General features: G+C 44.2%; 1 long non-coding RNA gene and 1 pseudogene across 1 annotated transcript; one reads left to right on the top strand and one right to left on the bottom strand.

Annotated features, from left to right (window-relative positions):
- Positions 1-914: 914 nt before the first annotated feature.
- Positions 915-3659, top strand: LOC123403558 (annotated as a pseudogene).
- Positions 2409-2977, bottom strand: LOC123403559. The gene is made up of 3 exons (XR_006611494.1): positions 2943-2977; positions 2638-2694; positions 2409-2424 (listed from the first exon to the last, which is right to left on the bottom strand). It is a non-coding gene; the product is annotated as an uncharacterized LOC123403559 (long non-coding RNA).
- Positions 3660-7240: the final 3581 nt, after the last annotated feature.

Below are 7240 nucleotides of genomic sequence, written 5' to 3'. Positions count from 1 at the left end.
CGCACCGCTCGGGGGTGCGCCATTGCTAACCTGCACTGCTCTCTGTCTCTTCCCTTGCCTCTCCTCTCCCAAATCCAACCGAGAACCCGCCTCGCTCGTCCATGCCCCGGAGAGATCCCGCTCGTCCACGCCCCGAAGAGATCCCGCTCGTCCACGCCCCGGATTTCTCTTGCTCCTTCCTCCCCTCCCTCCCCCGCGCCTCCGGTTGACCGGCGAGGGTCCCGCTTGGCGATGTGTGGTGGTGGTTGGCGGGGCAGGGAGTGTAGGGCTTGACCGTTGTCCGTGCAAGCCAGGACGAATAGGCGGCGGCGGCGGCGGCGACCACGACTGCAAAGCCGAGGAATTCCCCACCGAAGGTTAGAGCTTTTCCGAGTCTTGCGCCCTTGCCCGGCGGGTGTTCGGCGGATTGCGCCTTTGCACCGGAGGAAGGGGAGGGGGAGATGACCAGCAAGGCGGAGACGGCGACCTGGGAGGAGATGCTGCGGCGGATGCTGCCGCCCGGGGCCACCATCCCGGAGGGCGCGGCGGGGAACCCAGTGCGCCACTACTATATTTTTTTTTGCAAAACTACTAATGGCGCACCATCAGCTGGTGCGCCATTAGTAACCCTACTAATGGCGCACCACCAGCTGGTGCGCCATTAGTAACCAGGGCGTCATTAGTTTTGCAAAAAAAACGCAGGACATAGCCGAAATATCACGCGGGCTTTCCCCAAATCGACCGCGCGCCAATGATTTTTTTCCCAAATCAACCGCGCGCTATCCCCTGCCCTCTCCCTCCCGCAGCCTCCCCAGATCTCAGCGGCGCCCTGCCTCCCCACCCGCATCACCATCTTCCCCTTCTTCATCCTCCCCTTCCGCTCCTAGCTAGGGTTTTGCCTGTTGCCCGCCCGCCCGCCCGGCATAGACAGCGCGATGGAGCCCACCTCGTCGTCGACGGTGGCGCGGCAGACATGGGAGCTGGAGAATAACATCCCGGCGGTCACCTCCGACCCGGACGCCATGGATGCGATCTACCACTACGACGAGGCGGCCAACACGCGGCCCACCAGGAGAAACCCTGGGCCACCGACCCGCACCACTTCCGCCGCGCCAGGATCTCTGCCCTTGCGCTCCTCAAGATGGTCATCCATGCCCGCGCCGGCGGCACCATCGAGATCATGGGCCTCATGCAGGGCAAGTTCCAGGGCGACTCCATCATCGTCATGGACGCCTTCGCGCTCCCCGTCGGGGGCACCGAGACCAGGGTCAACGCCCAGGTTGATGCCTATGAGTACATGGTCGAGTACTCCACCATCAACAAGCAGGTACAGCGCCCGCCCCCAAATCCTTCCGCCACCACCGTCCTTGATTATTTTTGGAGCTCCCGATCTGACCAGATGTTGCAATGCGGCTCTGAATAGACTGTCTATTTCCTTTTTCGCGCATCAAAATTGCTAATAGTTACCACCAGTAATTGCTACTGTTAGGGTGTTACCTTGTCACATGTAGCCTGTATGAAAAGTTTTGGGTGGGTGGATTACGAGGCAATGCTGCTAGTTTGTTGTATATATGCGTCTTGCGGTTAGGTGCATCAACTTGTGTAGTTAAATGTGGACAATTCCTTCTTGTTTATATGATTTTAATAGCTCTGTGTTTTAGTTATGAACTTGTCTGCCTTTGTGTAAGTTTGCCCATTTGCTGTAGATATCGATTACTTGACTTAGCTTGCTGACGTACTGGGTAATGTAATGCAGCTGTATCAATTTATCTCGTAGTTATCATGCTTAATTAGTAGTGGTGTCATACAGTAGTATTTAGTGTGGGATTTAACAGGACCCAATGCTTACATATTTTCTTTCACCATTGAATGTGATGTATAGAATTGTTCTGTACCACCTATTTTATTCAACAAGATAGAAGATTTCGCCCCCTATTTTTGATATCTTGGATATAGTACATATCCTTGATTGTCTATTTGTGCTTGTTTGATCTGTTTTGGCAAAGAATAATTTAGAGTCTATTGCAACTGAGATATGTGAACTTGGGAAGTAATGTGCACGGGTAGGTTTGTGTTAGGTGTTTACTGTTAATTACTTATCAAACTAACTTGCATATGTTCTCCATATGGATAGGCTGGAAGGTTGGAAAATGTGGTTGGCTGGTACCACTCACATCCTAGTTATGGATGCTGGCTGTTAGGAATTGATGTTTCAACTCAGATGCTTAATCAGCAGTTTCAAGAACCATTCTTGGCTGTTGTGATAGACCCTACAAGGACTGTTTTTGCTGGTAAAGTGGACATTGGAGCTTTTAGGACATATCCAAAAGATTACAAGCCACCGGATGAGCCTGTGTTTGAGTATCAGACCATACCACTCAACAAGATAGAAGATTTTGGTGTTTTAGTATCAGACCTCACCTTGACTACAAATTTATCACCACTCTGACAACACAAGAAAATACAGAATGGAATTCAGATCTGAAAATAATCCATGACAGTATATGTTGAAGTCTGAACTAGTAATGTTACTGGTTTCACGGTACTTCAACAAGTATCTTAACTTCTTTTATTTTTTGCTCAACATAGGAAAGGAGGGCATTACTCTCAAAGGCGCGAAATACTTGAGGTGCATCTCAGAGAGGGCCAGTGACTCACCGCTGCGAGCTACTGCATCTGCACTTATTCCTACGCTCTCAAGCAGCTCATGACGACCTACTCAATTTGGAAGCATAGGACCCAATGAGAGATGTCGATATGCTATATAAACTACAACCATGCTTTGTTCTGATGGTATGGAATGTTATCTAATGAGATAATAATTTATATACGTTTCATTCTAGAATAATTTATATACATTTCATTCTAGAATGAGTACGAGTTCTTAAGACGGCATCTGAATCATGTTTACTGACCAGGTGTGCAACAATGAGAGATTCAGCTGGAATTTGGTCTGAGCTCACCATGTTGGCAGTAGCTAGCATAGATAGCATTGTTGACAACTTCGTACTGGTCGAGTTCATAGTCGCGTACCTTCATCTCAACTTCGAAAAACTTATCCACTCTGAAAAATCAGAAGGACCAGATACAATATGACACACTCACATCCATGTGCATTCCAAACTTAACTCAAGGAACATAGCATAGTTTTGGCTTTTGCTTGCGCCACCCTAACCTGCAGAGACTGACAGGTGGCTACTGTTCACTGCAAACAGGTAATGCGATCAATTCTTTAATTTATATTTTTGCAAGCTTGTATTTCAGTTCTGTTCTAACTCTATTTTCATGCAGTACTATTCTTTGGATATAACCTATTTCAAGTCATCCCTGGACTCTCACCTCCTTGATCTACTATGGAACAAGTACTGGGTCAACTCATTGTCTTCGTCACCACTTCTGGGTAACAGGGATTATGTTGCTGGACAAATCTTTGATTTAGGTAAGCATTCCCCTTGTAGAAATATTTCTGGGAACTTGTTTTCTGGTTATGTCTAGTTTGGCCTTGCAATAAATAGAGAGAGTGATAACTAATTTTGTGCTACACAGCTGATAAACTAGAGCAAGCTGAAGGGCAACTGGCACACAGTCGATTTGGCATGCTTATGCCATCACAGCGAAAGAAAGAGGTCAGTTTCTGTGTTCATGCCCTTTAAACTTGGTTATCCTCAGTGTACACCACTGTCCTCTTTGCTCGTATGAAGGTTCAGAAAGCCGGTACTATTTTGGGGGCTGCATAATCGTTTCAGTTTCTGCATCTTTCATGTGCCATATCACTATCTGCTTGTCTGTTTAGTACACCCTCTGTTCCTAAAACTGCTAAAACGTCTTTCATTTAGGAACAGATGTATTATCATGTTGTTTGTTTTGTTAATTTTTTGTCACTTCCCATAGTAAATGGATGGTCATGTATGTCTGATTGTCAAACTATTGATATAATGATGGAGTTCCATTAGGTCAATTATCACTCCCTATTATATGATGTTTTGCATATTTCAATATGGGCTACATACGGGCTGAAATGAGTGAACAAACACACTTAAACGTGTCTACATACATTTATTTTAGAAAAAAGTTGGAACATCTTGTAATAGTGAACGGAGGGAGTAACTGACCTTATGCCTGTCACATTGCCATGTTATCTTCATATGGATATGTTACAAATCTCTGCTATTTGTTTACTAAACGAAGAAAGTATAGCAGATATGATGCTAATTTTATGGTGATGTATAACAAAATATTAGTAGTGCGAAGATTGTGAAAATGGTTGAGCCCCTAGGAGAGGCTGATGGTGTTGTTTGATACTTCGATGCTATGTTGTCCTATGTAGTTATGAAATGTTTTATGTCAATTACTTCATTGAGCTTGAGTGCATGAAACGAGGGATTGTACCAGACCTGTATAGATCTAGTTTGCTTTGTTATTGCAGTTTTGGAATATGTTCCTCCTACACCGTGTATATTTACACTTACATACAAAAATGGTTCTTTATTTCTCAAGTACTCTCAGTTCCTACCCATCTTGTGCTTTCGGATGTGGATCAGTTTGATACTATCCTTGACATGGAAAAAAGATGAGTTGGCTCCTAAGATAGAAGAGGAAGAAGTAAGACAGTACCGACTCCGAGAATCAAGCTAATTTTGTTATGTTCTCACTGCTCACAATCTTTCCCATATATTGTGGATTCACTTGCCAATACAGGAAGGAGATATAGAGTATGTTGAAGGTGATGATATCGAGATGGGTGACATGGATGATATGGAAGATTTTGAAGGCTTTGGTGATGAAGATGGTAAACATTTCCCTTGTTTCAACTGATTTTAAATTTGCATGTTATAGAGTGCTCTGATTTGCGAAGATACTTCTCATTTTTGTGTGTTCACTAGATAATGTAAAGAAACTTTACATTTTCTGAATTATGGGCCTTGAAATTCCATTCTGACTTGTTTAATTAAGTATGCGGTGTAGAAATATTTATTTGGACAAAATGGTTATTTGGCATAGTAGTGCCAACTGCAAATCTGACCTCCATACAAAATACAAAATGATTGCAGTAGTGGCCTAGGTGGGATCATACACCATGTCGCCTATAAACATTGATAAAATCGAACACATCTTACTGTCTTGTCAGTTGTCACGTACGATTTGATGTCCAACACATAAAGTAGTAGTGGCCTGGGGGGATCAGTAATTATGCTCTTCTCTTTATGAAAGCTCTTTGGATGATTTCTTTATTGTAGAGGTTCTCCCAAAGTATGCATTTGTTTCACAATGTTAGTTTTTCTTTCAAAGTGATTTCATCGTGCTGTACGCTAATTTGAACTAGCACAAATTCTTGCTGGAGCATAATTTGTTCCTGACCTTTCCGCAACAGGTGGAAGAAGACGAGGACAGGGGTAGCAGGCAAAGGACGTGAATGTGATTCTCCACGCACGGCTTCAGTAACATGCTTGGTGTCGATGATGTTGTAATTTAGATAATTTTGCCTGTCTTTCTCGTGATGACCGCATCTCTCTTCTATGTGATGGTAGTTTAGATGGTCGATATCGACTTGTAATGTGAAGACAAACTCGCTACTCGCGGTCTCGAGACTTGTAATGTTCTAACTTTGTTCGGTATTTTAAATTCGGAGACTAATATGATGAATTGTATTTGGAGACTAATCTTCTATTGTATTCGATAAATCTGTTGTTTATATGTTGTGCTCTCTATATTCTGTGCAATAATATGTTTTGTAATCTGTGCGAATATCAGAAAATAAAAATAAATACCTAATATTCATACTAGTGGCGCACCACTTAGCACTTTAGTGGCGCACTCCAAAAGCACACTAGTGGCGCATCGTCAACTAGTGCGCCATTAGTAAGCAGAGCACATGGGTAAATATGGCCCTGGGAGGCATACTAATGGCGCACCATGAGCTATACTAATGGAGCATTTCCTGGTGCGCCATTAGTATACCATATACTAATGGCGCACCATGAGCTATACTAATGGCGCACTTCTTGGTGCGCCATTAGTATACCAGATACTAATGGCGCACCATGAGCTATACTAATGGCGCACTTCTTGGTGCGCCATTAGTAAAAAATCTAATGGCGTGATGCTAGTGGCGCACCTATAGTGCGCCATTAGTAGCCAAAATAGGTGCACCACTAACAGGCCTTTTCCTAATAGTGGTACCAAGTGAGTTGTAGCAATTGTAGAGAACGAAAGAATGATTGAGTATGTGGATTTGCTTTACAATCTCTTATTTGACTCTTTCTGATGTTGTGATAAATTGCAATTGCTTCAATGACTAAAGGCTATCGGTTGTCACTTCTCGGTAAGGTTCTTCATCCATGCTTTACTTTGTGAAGGAATTATCACTTTAGCATGAGAGATTATATGTTGGTATTGTTGTTCTGATCTTGATCATGATGCATGCATGTTCGTATCTTGTTTTGTCAACACCTCTCTCCCTAAACATGTGGACATATTTATTGAGCTAGTCTTTCGCTTGAGGACAAGCGATGTCTAAGCTTGGGGGAGTTCATACGTCCATTTTGCATCATGTTTTCATGTTGATATTTATTGCTTCTTTGGCTATTATTTCACTTCACGGTACAATACTTATGCCTTTCTCTCTTATTTTGCAAGGATTACATGAAGAGGGAGAATGTCGGCAACTGGAATTCTGGCCTGAAAGTGGAGCAAAGTTGAGATACCTATTCTGCGCAACTCCAAACACCGTAAAAATCAACGATGATTGTTTTCCTGATTTATCAAAAATACTAGACCGAAGAAGTGCCAGACCCTGGTGCCCACAAGCCTTTACGGCGCGGCCACCCCCCAGGCCGCGCCATGGGGGCTTGTGGGCAGCCCACTGGCCCCCCTCTTTTGCTATATGGAGGGTTTCGTCCAGGAAAAAAAAATCAAGGAGGAGCTTTTTCGTGGTTTCGCCGCCGCCACGAGGCGGAACTTGAGCATAACCAATCTAGAGCTCCGACGAGACGATCCTGCCGGGGAAACTTCCCTCCTGGAGGGGGAAATCGTCGCCATCGTCATCACCAACACTCCTCTCGGAGGGGACTCATCACCATCAACATCTTCATCAGCACCATCTCATCTCCAAACCCTAGTTCATCACTTGTAACCAATCTCCGTCTCACGACTCCGATTGGTACTTGTAAGGTTGCTAGTAGTGTTTATTACTCCTTGTAGTTGATGCTAGTTGGATTACTTGGTGGAAGAGTTTATGTTCAGATCCTTGATGCTACTCATT

The sequence above is a fragment of the Hordeum vulgare genome, chromosome 6H (genome assembly GCF_904849725.1).
Source record: "Hordeum vulgare subsp. vulgare chromosome 6H, MorexV3_pseudomolecules_assembly, whole genome shotgun sequence".
Lineage (NCBI taxonomy): Eukaryota > Viridiplantae > Streptophyta > Magnoliopsida > Poales > Poaceae > Hordeum > Hordeum vulgare.
The sequence above is the reverse complement of the archived record's forward strand: the minus strand, read 5'-3'. Positions and strand labels throughout refer to the sequence as shown.